Raw genomic sequence first — 15149 nt, forward strand, 5'->3', positions numbered from 1 at the left:
ATATGGACGGTGACACTTAGTTTTTTACTTTTCTAATTCATTGCTAATATGTTTACTTTCTATTAAAAAGTTTTTTTTTTAATTTGTTTTCATTCATTCCAAATGAAAATTATCAAAAACTTCCAAAATATGTCGTTTTTTGAGATTCCTCCATAAGAGCCAATGTATTTTATATCGATTTTTAATGACTTTTTTCTTAAAAATTTGCACGGTTATCTAAGCTGAAATTTTAACCACATATTCTTTGAGTAAAAGACTACCTACAAACAAATTTTGAGCCTTTAAATCAAACATTGTTGTCATGCTCATACATCCTTAAGTACAAAAAATGATCGGATTTCGAACCTAAATGGAGTATTCTGAAAGTTGAATATACTATACTGACTTGTTGAATAAACTGTTTCTCAGTGGCATCGTAGCCCGTAAATAGTCGAACCGCCTTGATTGAGAACATTTTATACCTAAGTTTCCAAACATTGGTTTACAAGGAATAAACCGCATTTGTCTGGGGGCTTTTTAACTTTTATAAATGTCACTTGTTTCACTTCAATTTTATAAATGATAAATCCTATTGATGAATAGCTTTATGGAAAAACTGATAATTATTTACAGTACAGTATTTATTATTTAGTTTTGTTCAGTAGCTTGAATAGAATTTTAAGCGAAAAAGCCTTTCGGTTATTTAATAAATGAGTTAATGTTGACGACCAAACAAAAATAAAAATTCGATAATTTCGATGAATAACCGTTTTGATATTTTTCATTTTTGAACAAATAAAAATTTTTTCAATAACTTAAGGCTAATGAACTTTTGATCATATGACTTCATAGACACGAAACTCAAAAATGGACAGATAAGAACTACGAACACAACCCGTCCTTTGACGACTTTATGAAAATAGATAGCAGGCAAGGTATTTCCGTAACGTACTCAGCGTAAGCTTTTTGGCTTGTTGTCAGAAAAAAAGATTCGAACAAAATCTAGATTTATTACTGAAGTACTTCGAAATAAGGTCTTATCAGAGTCCTGTTCAATCTATTTATTTTAATTTCTCAATCATCAAAGCTTTCCTACAATGTTTGAAATCGATCAAAAATACATAAGATTGGAATTTTGAATTGAAAATTTCAAAGAAAATTTCACAATAACAAAGTGTTTGATATATTTATAGAGGTTATTTGGATGAGAGAATGTTTTTGGGGTAGATATTTCGCCACTGTTATGTTGATGGGATATTGAGTCATTTGACCAAGATTTTATACATTATTGACACATGAAGTGAAGGCATATATATATAAAATATATTATATCGTCTCTGCTAATACTTACACATACAAACATATTGGTTTGTACATGTTTTAGATCAGAATGTGTCATGATGTGTAACATCACGTGGCTCAATAGTATCTCACTTCTGTAAAAACAAAAAAAAAAACGCATACAATATTTATGGATGATCTTATGATGACGATGATTACTCTTGTATTCAACATCTTAATAATAAACAACCGCACTTTTAAAATACCATATATAATTCAATTAATCAATCGAGGTTCAATGTTAAATTTGACAAAATTGGTATCAGAAAGCAAAAAATACGTTGTTATAGAAGGAAACAAGCCAAGAAATATAGCGTTTTTGTTTACAGCTAAGTTTACCAAAAAAATTCGCAAAAGTAAAAAAAAAAACGATTTTCCAGCAATTAAAAAAAAGTTCACGTCCAATGCAAAAAAAAAAAAAAATTGGGAAGTTCTAGATCTCAAAAAAACGTATCGATTGACATCTGGTAAGTCCGAGAGATTACGGACAAGCCAAGAAATATAGCGTTTTTGTTTAGAGCTAAGTTTACCAAAAAAATTCACAAAAGTAAAAAAACCTGCAATTAAAAAAAAGTCCAAAGAAAAAAAAAAATTTGGGAAGTTCTAGATCTCAAAAAAACGTATCGATTGACATCTGGTAAGTCCGAGAGATTACGGTAAAGCAGTTTTTCAGAGATTAACCACACCCACACCCACACCCACACCCACACCCACACCCACACCCACACCCACACCAACACCCACACCCACACCCACACCCACACCCAACCTAACCCAACCTAACCCAACCTAACCCAGCCTAACCCAGCCTAACCCAGCCTAACCCAGCCTAACCCAACCTAACCCAACCTAACCCAACCTAACCCAACCTAACCCAACCTAACCCAACCTAACCCAACCCAACCCAACCAAAAATTACAAAAATTGTGTTTTTTTTAATCTTTTATGATTTTTTCGATTTTTACAAATTGCAAAAAGTGTAAAAAAAGTTTTTGTTTCCGATTTCGATAAAACTAAGTTTATAAGGTAATTTTGACCCGAAAATTACAAAAATCGTGTTTATTTGACCATTAAATGAGTAATTTTCGAGATATGTTATGAATCTGTAGAGCCAACATTTTCATTCCGTTCAGTCTCTGAAATTATTCCGCATTCAATCTAATTATGCCGAAATTGTCCTTTTCATTTCAATTATAGGTTTTTTATAATTTTTATAGGTTTCAAGGATAGGTTTTGTAATTGTACTTTAATTTCTTCTTCTTACGTGCCTAAGCCTAAATCCAGCACTGATTGGAACTAATGTCATCTGTAGGAGTAAAAAATGGGCCCCGGCATAATATAATTTCACTCTTGTACTATTTTTTTATATTTACGCCCCCCTCCTTTTAAAGAAACAACTTTTTGGACAAAATTTCTCCCATTTTCGTGGTAATATCTTTTTGAACAATCCTGTATTAAAAAGTTATTTTCCACAGAGTAAAACAGCAAGTTTTTGGATATGTTTCACTTAATTTTTGTTAATTTCATTGACCTGTTAGATTTTTAAAGTAAAAAAGAAAGGGGCTTGATCAGTATGACTAGTTCGATAACTATTTATCTAAGATCGTACATACTATGATAGATGACGTATTGTGTATATGTAATATATTTAGAATCATATCGTGCAGAAAGTGTCTTAAATCGATTCAAGTAGAAAGAACTCCCTCGATGTTTTTTTTAAGTGAATGGTTGGATTCGCTCTAGGTCCTTGTTTTCTTATACATAGGTATACAGTATTATATTTTATATCCAAAGAATAAACCTCTGGTCGTGCAGAACATAGAATGACATTGCAACTTCACACGATGCGATGAAGGTATGAAGGAAGGTGCCACTTGTTGGTGTGTTATGTTATATGCATTAACTATCTACCTAGTAGGTAAATGATGACCTTCTATATTTATTAAAAGTAATGAAAAGTAATTTATCATTATGGATAGTAAAAAAAAAATATATAAATAAAATAGATATAAGAGTTATGATTATTCAAAATACCAATAGTTAGTGCTGAATTTAGGCTTAGGTACGGGAAGCAAGTGCCTTTGTCTACACAATTTTAGGGGCAGAAAAATTTTCGGAAAGTCAAAAATTTAAAAACGAAATAACTCAAAGGCAATCCAAATTTTTCGTATTGAATAATCTAATGATTGAATTTACTTTTTAATTTTCCGCAGTATTTATTTTTTAACACGCTTTTATTAGCTTCATATATATGTTAGTATGTTAGTATGTAACGAAAACTTTGAACATGATTTTGAGACTTTTTACCGGCTCAAAGGTCGAGCATTCTAAGGCGTTAGTCTTTGACTGTTTGGCTACTGACTGGGAGGTTACGGCCTTGAATCCAGGCAGTGGCAGCGTGAACAAATTATAATTAATGAGCCCGGTCGCTTGGATAAGAACGAAGTAACCGATTCCATCCACATCATAAAGCGTAATTGTATATATACGGATTTAATTAAATAAATAAAGATTAACAAATCATGATGTGGGTGGCCTCTGCTATAGGCATATGTGAGAAAAACGGAGGTTTAATAAGTTTATTTGATTATCCCTATCAGGATTTTAACGATTTCCATATCTGAAAATACTTAAATTTACTTGCGCTCCCGCCATATTTATACTGAATTTTTGATAATAAAATAATAAGCTAAAAAACACGAAATAAATAATAGTTTAAAAACGCTTTTGTAACTAGCTGAACTAAAAGGTAGAAAATAATTTCTTGAAATTCAAAAAAATGATTTTATCTTAAAGAGGCGTGGGGTCTTTAGTTTTTAGCTTTATAATTTCTTCAAAGTCGCATGGTTTGTTTATTTATTTAAAAAAAAATCTCAATTTCATTTTGTAGTAGAGTTAGAGGTATTTACTTTCAGTTTAATAATTACTGCACTGCATCTTTTTTATCGTCATATTCACAATCAAAAACCCCCGAGTAACAAAATTCAGGACTTTTTTCACATAATTCAAGTATAATGATTAGATAATTAACGAAAAATATATATAAAATTGATCGTTTTGAAAACGGCATATAATATATATATATATTATGTTTGTATTATGTATACGTTTATGTGAATGTAAACTCTCTAGCGGTTGCAATTTAAGTCCGATTTGAATAAAATACAATAAATTACAAAATTTTGAATTTGTTCAAAATAAAAAATGTTTTTGTATTTTTTGATCAGTTCTAAGCAACAAAGTAACGGGTGGTCGCTGCTTTTGCGGATAAGAAGGCAAATTATTTATTGCTAAATATGTCACAAACGTTAATATTTTTCATATATTTATTGATTTTTTATCATTACACTATGTATACTTCTCTTTTATTAATCATATACCCGTTGGGTCCAAATTTCATGGGATGGGGGTTGCTTTTGCAGGTAAGAAAGCAAATTATTTATTGCTAATTATGTCACTTACATTAACATTTTTCATATATTTATTGAATTTTTATCATTACGCTATGTATACTTTTTTTTATTAATCTAGCACCCGGTGGTGCATAACTTCATAATTATTAATTTTAGAAAAACAAATTTTAGGAAATTTGTAGATTTAAAAGTTACTAGCGGCCCCGACGGACGTTGTCCCGTAAAAACGTAACTCCAATTCATGAATACCTATACTACGTTTAGCCTGTCCGCTAAACCCATCCCGCTAAACCCCAATTTAACTCCTATTTATTGGAGTGGCCTGACCTTCGACCTTTGGCCTGACCTTTGATAGTAGAGCTCGCTGCGCTCGCATATGGCTCTAATAAATGCCTATTGACAATACCTGAATACTATTAAAAATACATAGTACACATAGTATACATAATGTGATATGATTTATATGCGCTCCCACCATTTAATGAAATTTCATTTTTTTGGTACGGAGCCCTCAAAAACAGTTGTACTGCACCAAATTTCATCAAAATCGGTCCAGCCGTCTAGGAGGAGTTCAGTCACATACACACGAACACAAGAAATATATATATTAAGATTATCATATCTTGTTAAAACAAATATTAGAAGATATATCGGTCAAATAGTCAATAAGTAAATTGTCCTAGTCGTATAAGTCATAAACGGTTAGTGATACAAAAAAAGTAGGTAATTTAATTATCAATAAGATTATTACCATTTTTGGTCTAAAGTGCGTGGTTGTAGAGTTATAGCCTAAAACGGTTTTCCTTAAAATATAGGCACTTTTCCCGCCTATTTTTGAACCGATTTAAATAAAAAAATAAGTACTGTAATTTAGTGCATTATGGACAAAAGTAACTTCTTTATAACATTGCTATATGCTAAGTTTTGCATATTTTTTCATATTTTGCATCAAATATAATTATGAAAGAAAATGACAAATCATCCTGTGAATTTAAACAAGCATTAACAAAAAAAGAACGTTAATATAAATTCTATGGTACAGTGTGTTGTGAATAGCATAGCTATTTATAGTTAGTTCTTTATATCATGGTTACACATATAATAAATATATATATAGTATGTATATATATCTATCTATATGTGTATATGTATGCGGTCATTGCACTTTTTCGAGGTTGTCTACTAGCAACAAAAAAACCAACTGCAATCAGATTTTTGCAAAGCTATAAATTATTATAATGATGTGGTCATAGATTCTGCCAAATATAACTGAAACACCACATACATACATACACACATACCGTACACACATGTTACGAATTCTATCACATATGTACAGTTTTCTTGAAAATCCAATCTTCTTGGTTCTCTGTTAACAAATCTTTTTTTAAAAGAATATGAACCAAAAACGATAAAATTGTTATTATCAGCAAAACGGTAAGTTTTATCATAAAATTACATTAGGCGAAAATAATAGATCAGATAATTAAATAGATAAATGTCCCGATACTTTTTTTCCTAAGACTCGCCGTTTCTGAGATATTACGATTCAAATAGTTGAAGGAGTTGTGATCGTCATAATATGCGTACGTTTCCACACCATCTTTGTGGTAGTGCACTTAGCGTGAACTGACAGTCATCGCTATTTTCAATGTAATTGAATATTTCCTCCATTTTTCCGTCAGATTTGTAGTTTCATCTTGAGGGCGACCGACTTTAACTCCAGTGGTTGGTTTCATGAAGGAAATAAAATGTCCCGATACTTGTTTTTCCTAAGACCCACTGTTTCTGAGATATTACGATTCAAAAAGTTCATCTTCATAGCCATAGATTTCTACTCTTTAAGATATTCTGGAAATTCATTAGCTCTTTCAGTACTTGCATTGATTAATGTCTTCTTATTACGTTCAACAGTTCACAATTTCAGTTAAAAGCTGATCAAAAATAAAACAATACTCTAACAAAAACGCGCTAAGTTCACTTGAGGTAGTTCACAGAAAGTGTGACACAGTGTCACAACCGGGGGAGGGGGGGGCGAGTCTCAAAATCGTAATTTTACCGTGACGTATTTTATGAACGGCCCCCCATGAAAGGCTGAGAGCTACTTTGATATACATATAAGTAGTAACATTCAATTTTGAACTCAGTCAATTTTCAAGCTTTTTTATACTTGAGGTATAGTTTTTTGTAATTTGTAAAAAAACTGATTAAAACCACACCAACTTCCCCCTAAAACAGGTTTAAGAACCCCCACCCCCTGTATGACCGATTTATAGGTACGAAGTTTTTATAACTTCATAAATACTTATGGAAAATTTTAAAAAGGCAACACTATTTTCTTACTGTCATGATTTTTGTTTTCAATTTGTTATGCTATTAGCAAAAAAGAAAAAACAAATTAGTTGTCAACTAGATGAAGTTATTGATTTTTCAACAGGTATCAGTTGCCAATATAATATCAAATAGGTAGTGCTTGAAATGATAGAACTTTTTTTTATATATATTAATCACCAATTAAAAAATATCAAATATAATTTTGTTTTTATTATTACCTATAGTATATTTTTATATTATTAATTAATATTGTATTTTATTTTTCATTAATATCTTTAAATCATTATATGTTTTGCCTCCAAAAAAAAAGATAATTCACACAGAAAAAAATGGTTATAACTATATTTTACACGCAATTTTAAATTTTATATGTCAAGTTTGTAAAAATTTTGATTTATTATCTAAAGCTACCTAAACAAAGTTTATCTCTATTATACCATGTATATATGAAATATACATAGTATATTAAGTTTAGTCCCAAGTTTGTAACGCTTAAAAATAATGATGCTAGGAAAAAAATTTTGTCATAGCTGTTCATAAAATCACCTAATTAGTCCATTTCCAGTTCTCCGACCGTCCGTCTGTGGACACGATAACTCAAAAACGAAAAAAGATATCGAGCTGAAATTTTTACAGCGTACTAAAGACGTAAAAAGTGAGGTCAAGTTCGTAAATGAGCATCATAGGTCAATTGGGACTTGGGTCCGTAGGACCCATCTTGTAAACCGTTAGAGATAGAACAAAAGTTTAAATTAATCGGAAATTTAAAAAATACGTACTATACTTGATTATCAGTTATGTATGTGTCACGTGTTTGTATGTGTTATGTGATAAAGAAATCAACACTGACTATGCATGGTATTTCAACGATTAACTCATTCAATTGTTTCTTTTCACTTGTTTTATTGATAGAATATACTTTGGTAGAACATGAATAGAATCAGTTATAATTTTCAAAAACGATTTTGCTGCTAATGATAATTTACAATACGACATGTTTTCATAAACAATGCTCCTTACATAAGTTTTCATATTTCAAACCAAGCTTTTCCCCAACGAAATCTAACCACAAGTACTTAGAGAGTTTGATCGCAAATAGCTAGAAAAAATAAAACAATTCTCATTGTCTCTATGCCCCGTAAATAATGTCTCAAAAAATAAAAATTAAGATTTTTGTAATTTTCGGGAAAATTTCGTTTTTTATTTGTAATAAAAAATAGAAAAGTATTCGTTAATTAGTTTATTTACTTGAAATTGTCATGAAGATGCTAATTTGAAAAATGAGTTTCGACTCGCGTATCTTAACGTTGAAATCGCAAAAAAATTTCATAATTTTAGAAAACGTTTGAATATTTAACCGACTCAGTGGCTTAGCGAGGAAAGTCGTCTTTAAACGTTTGACTACTGACTGGGAGGTTGTGTGAACAATTGTAGTTAATGGGGTGGTAAAATTGATCACATTATCGTCGCTTGTATTAGAACGTAGTATCCGATTCCACCCACATCATAATATTTAAATGTATATTGGATGTAGTTTAAAATAAAATATAAATATAAATAAAGATTAAAAAAATAATGATGTGGGTGGCCTCTGTTATAGATAGATGTCTGAAAAACGGAGGTTAAACCCCCAGTATTATTATATTATTTTCAGTAAAATATACACTTTTTGAACGAGTTATGCATTCCCGTATTGAATATATTTTATTTTAACTAAATCTAGCCATTTCTGACGATAAACAAAATATTAAGAATTCGGCTCTATTTGTCAATTTGTATTAGACTGAGTTTAAAGGTAAGATTTTTGTTAAGTATCTTAAGAAATGTGAACCATTACCCTGTATTACTGCAAAATTTCAAATCAATATTCTTATAAATAACGAAAGTATGAGGGTGTCTTCATCTTAAATGCGACACACTGTATATTTCATATATATTGGTTTAGCTATGAGAAGTTCTATTTCTCTCCATGAAAGACTGATAGCTACTTTGAAATTCATGTAAGTAGTAACTTCATACTGAACAATCTTGTATTTTATTTGTGGTCTCAAACTGATTATCGATAGTGTACAAACGACACCAGACAAACAAGTGTTGACCATATACAACATAAACTTTCTATAAAAATAACCAAGGGTCTTTTTTCTTATCTCTTAATCTGATTGAATTTTGATATACACCTTTGAATTATGCAAAATAAATTATTCTTTTAAACATTTTTTCAAATTACAACCAAGATATGTCAATTTTTATAATAATTTGAAATTTTTTTACCTACAACAAACTTGAATTGGATCGTTATAAAAGGTCTCTAAAAGGTCTGCAGGTACAACGGTCTATCAGGTATAATTCACCTCGAAATTCGAAATCGATAGAGTATTAAAGGATATAATCGCAGTGCTTGCAATTCAATTGTAACTTTAACCATTTTTATCTGGAAAACCGATTTTCTTTATAAACATTTTTTTCCACCAACGATATCTAAGAGGAGTTTTTCCACCAACAAATTTTCACGCCATTGAAAAATGTGTATAGAACCATCATAAGTAATTTGTTTCTATCTTTCTCTAACTTCATTACTCCATCTTCATTGTCCCATATCGGACATCCATACGTAATAATCGACTTTATTTGAATATCAGATATGCCTATTAAAATCTATTATGATAAAACATCTTCGTTCTGATTTTTTTATTGTTTCCCTACAATAGTAGTACATGTCCCAATTTGCATTCCAATTGAATGTATTCCTAAATATTATAAGTTATTATCGAGATATATTAGAAAGATTTATTTTGAATTCTTATGCGATTCTATTTGTAATAAAACAGATCAATAACGAATTAAAAAAAATTGCTTCTTTTTTTAAGCGGCGTGTTTATCAAAAACTTTTTTTTCTAAAAATTGTTTATTTTTCATCATAATTCTTAATAAATTATCGTAAAATTAATTAGCAACATCATAAGAATGTTGATTTTATTTTTTATTTTTGCATTACATTGACTATAAAATTTTATAACAAGAAGCTACTGAGTTTTCTTAACATTACTTACCTTACTATTATTATTCACCATAAATGTGTCTAATGGATTTTAAACATAAAAATTACAACAAAAAAAAGTAACATGCAAATAAAAACATTATGAATGTTAAAATAAAAAGATTTTCAAATAGAAATATAGAAATTATTTTATTTTGTAAATTACAGTGGCCACTGTTTATTAGATCGAGAGCCCACAATTAAAAAAACTGGCCCAAGTTAGTAATGCATTTTCTGGCAATAAGATCAATAAGAAAGGATATTGCCTGTGTCATTCCGCTTCCGTTTTTATACCCTCAGTATATGATATATTTATCAAGGTATACAAATTTTAATCACAAGTTTGTAATACTTAGAAATATTGATTATACGAACAAAGTTTTGGTAATTGGTATAAATTTTGGAAATGGTAATAATTTGTTTTATCGCTCCGGCATAATTTCTATTTAAAAATTTAGATTTATTCTTATATAATGTTTAAGAGTCAAAAATGTCATAATTAAGATGAAAAATTACACTGGTCGACAAAATTTGATTTTTTTGCCACATTGACGCGATAGAGCATTTCTTATAGTTCTTGAAGTATAAAATTAGAATTTGGCTTCGGAATTACTCTTATACATAAGGTTCTTAAAATTTGTTTCTTAAAAAGGGTAAAAATTCGTTTTTCGATTGTATTTGAAATTTTATAACATCAATTCGTAATTTTTTTTCTCATATGGAAATTGAAAGCCTTTCTTTTCCTTCCCTCTTATAATAGTTCGTTTAACTTAAATACAACACAGGGTTTATGTCAACACCAAATGTAAATTATAACTGTTAACTTTCAAATACCATCAATTTTCCTATAGCTAACTGTGAACGTTTTCTGATTTTAACAGATTTTCCTAGAAAAAGTTTTTATAATAATTCAAAATAGCTTTTGAAGTGTATTTTCTGATGGCGTAAACTTTTTTGGGAGAAAAATTTATTCATTGGTTAAATATGACTCTATTTTAGGGCTAAAACAAGTTTTATTCCATAGTTCTAGGTGAATTTCTCGAAAACGTAACGTGGTGAAGCAATTTTGCTAATAATTCATCACATCAAAAAACTTTCAAAATTAAATGCATGCTTCTGGGACAAAATTAGTGTTGACTAGTTTTTATCACGCCATAATTCTTGTAATAAGCTCTCAGTCTATACGTAAACATTAAACCTACATACAAAAAATAAAAAAACATTACTAGCAAAAAGAGGAAGCAATTATTTAATAAAAGTAATTAAATTGGATAGTAATTTATATAATTTAACTATAAATTTTAGTTATTATTATGTATAATCGTGATGTATTTATTTATTATCACACAACGTGATAAAAATAAAAGAAGGAATAAGCCCCCTTCCTATCCCATAAATTTTTATAGATTTTTCGTAGCCATTATGTATTATGATGTGTAGTTTATTTTTTAAATCAAGACTTAAAATAAAATATTAATTATCGGTATTAAATTATAATGATATCATTCATCGAATAAAGAGTATAAAATTAACCACTGCATTGAGTCTTCGTGGTGATTTTAATACCACTCAAAAATATTGTAACCAGGACCCGATCTAGCTATTTAGCCGCTTCGGGAAAAAATAATATTTGCCGCCCTTTAACAAAATCCACCAATACCGACGAACATATATATGTCAGCAAATATAATGAAAGCAAGTGAAAAAAAAAACAATTGACTAAGTTAATTGTTGAAATACCATGTATAGAAAGTATTGATTGCGGAATCGTTTGTTTTTTCACGTCATGTAAGTAAAGAGAGATAGCCACTCATGCATACATGTCACACACACATGACTGAAATTCCCATATAATACATACTATACAATGTTCGAATATAATTGTGCCCTCACAGATAAATGGTGATGTTTTCGAAAAAATACTTCAAGCAAAAGTTGTTTATTTTTTATAAAGAATATTGCATACATTTAAACTTTTGATCTATCTCTAACGGTTTACAAGATAATGACCTAAAACTCTAATTGACCTAGTTTACTCATTTACGAACTCGATCTCACTTTTTACGCTCTGACCACGCTGTAAAAATTTCAACTTGATGATATCTTTTTGGTTTTTGACTGCTCGTGTTGGCAGACGTACAAACAGACAACTGGAAATGACCTATGTTACTCATTTACGAACTCGATCTCACTTTTTACGCTCTGACCACGCTGTAAAAATTGCAACTTGATATCTTTTTTCGTTTTTGAGTGCTTGTGTTGGCAGACGTACAAACAGACAACTGGAAATGGACTAATTAAGTGATTTTATGAACACCTATATCAAAATTATGTTCGTAGCATCAATGTTTTAGTTACAGACTTGGGACTAAACTTAGTATACCTTGATTTATTTCATATACATAATATAAAAAGATTCGTATTTTCGAAATGTTTAAAACAGTGTATTTGTTTTACATTTGTACTGTATTTTGAGTAATAACCAATAAAAACGTTTTTTATTTAGTGTTATGAGAAACTGAAATTTTGTTGTTTTTGATTACTTCGACCAACCACTTTAGATTTTTTTTTTTTAATTCTAAAAAAGCTCTTTAATTCATTCATAATTATTTTCTTGTAATAAAAATATCGCGCATTCGTTTGAAAATAAAAAGTTAAAAAAAAAAAATGCAACAAAAAATTATGATTATATTTACTGTCAATAAAATTTGCAATAAAATGTTTTTTATTGATTTAAATTTATTTAAATAATAAATAATAATAATTACTTTTTAATGTTATTATATAACGACTATTTTTTTTCTATTTTCTGCGAATTCTTTAAAGGTTTCTTTTCTATGGTATATATCACTTGTTGCCGAGTGAGTAAACCAACATTAGTTAATTTTATTTTATATATACAACTGTCTTCCCTATTTCAGTCGTCCCTCAGAAATTGTAAAATTTTAGTGGAACTATGTTCCACTATCGCACGTTATCGTTCTGATTTGTTTGTTGGTTGGGAGGTAAAACCAAACAAATTAGAACAATAAAAAACGACACCAAAAACCTATCATTTTCATCAAAGTTAGCTAGGAAATTAAATTTTTTTCAATAGACCTTTTCATCGATTTGCTCTTGTTTCGGACAGTTGTCAAAAAACTATTCAACCTAAGAAAGTTAAATATATTTGATCTTTTTCAAGCAGTGCTTCCTAAGAAAGTTAAATATGTTATATATTTTTCAAGCAGCGCTTTTTGACAAAGATAGAAGGTATAAGATATGTCTTTACTTGATTGAAAACAGTCCGAAAAAAAAGAATCATTTTGTAAATGAAAAGCTCTATCGATTCAGCATGTCATGAATTCATGAATTTTGAGAAAATGCAAAAGTGAGCACTGTCTGTATTCCTAATCCCACCACTTTTAAATAAAAAATGGCAGTAACAGATATCTAAAAACCAAATTCAACTTTATGAATTTCAAATGACTCAATCTGTATATCTTTTAATAGTTCCTGCAAAACTTAAAATGATAAATAGTTTATGATCAACAACTCTATTGTACACACATTACATATTACATAAATATATACAATCTGTATCAAGGTCTGCCCTTTTTACATACTAGTTAACACAAAATTTTTTTCACTTATGACCGGTAATTAATTGTAATTTTGAAAAACGGAACAATGATTAAACTTTAAAAGAAAAACTTAAAAGGTAAACAAATAAAGAATAGTAAATTCCGGAGAAATTCCATTTGCTATGTAATTATCAACAGATTTTTCATTGGTTCATCAGAATTCTGATAGTTACCTATAAAATCTCATGACATTGATACACATTGTACAAACAGATCGTATATAATATTTCTATTTATTTCTAGTTTTATGATATTTTATGAAAATTAATGGTTTTATTTTGACATATTTTTCTATAACATTTTCTACAAGTAAACACTAAAAATAAAATATTTATAGACGAAGATTTATATATTCCAAGTTTATACGATGTTTACTTTGCTTCTTTTTGTTTTTTAAATATTTGTAATTGAGATCCTTAAATTACCATTCAAAGTCTTTAGAAAGACGTTTTAATGGTCTTTGCATAGACAAAGATAATAATGATTGAAAAGTAATTTTTCATTGATTCATTCATTGTCATAACAATAATATCTTAATGATATTTAAATAAAAATTAAATTGTTTGTAAAATTTTGTGTTTCTGTGTTGTAATAGTTATTTACTATACAAGTGGCATAAGGGCATTATTACCGTATGCATGCGTTTACACAACGAGTAGCACGCAAAATGAGAAGTTCTTAACTCACGGGCGTAGATAAAATTTTTACCTTTATATTTAAACAAGTGAAAACAAACAATTGATTGAGTTAATTGTTGAAATACCATGCATAGTCAGTGTTGATTTCTTTATCACATTACACATACAAACATGTGACACATACATAACTGATAATCAAGTATAGTACATATTATAAAATTTCCGCCTAATTGGCGCCCTCACGGGTAAACAGTGATGTTTACGAAAAAATGTTTCAAACAAAAGTTGTTTAATTGTTGATAAGGAACATTTAAACTTTTGTTCTATCTCTAACGGTTTACAAGATGGGTCCTACGGACCCAAGACCCAATTGACCTATGATGCTCATTTACGAACTTGACCTCACTTTTTACGTCCTGAGTATGCTGTAAAAATTTCAGTTCGATATCTTTTTTCGTTTTTGAGTTATCGTGTCCGGAGGCAGGCGGACGGACAACCGGAAATGGACTAATTAGGTGATTTTATGAACACCTATGACAAATTTTTTTTCCTAGCATCATTATTTTTAAGCGTTACAAACTTGGGACTATACTTAATATACTATGTATATTTCATGTATACATGGTATACAAATTTTTTTTAACTTTATAAAAAATCGACTCCAGTGAAGACTAAGCTGTGTAGTCGAAGCTTTCTTTCTGTATTCAATATGACTTATTCACCGAACTCAGCTTTTTTAAGGTTAATTCTTATACCATGTATACTCAGTATCACAAAAAAT

Source organism: Chrysoperla carnea, chromosome 4 (genome assembly GCF_905475395.1).
Source record: "Chrysoperla carnea chromosome 4, inChrCarn1.1, whole genome shotgun sequence".
In the NCBI taxonomy this organism is placed as follows: Eukaryota; Metazoa; Arthropoda; class Insecta; order Neuroptera; family Chrysopidae; genus Chrysoperla; species Chrysoperla carnea.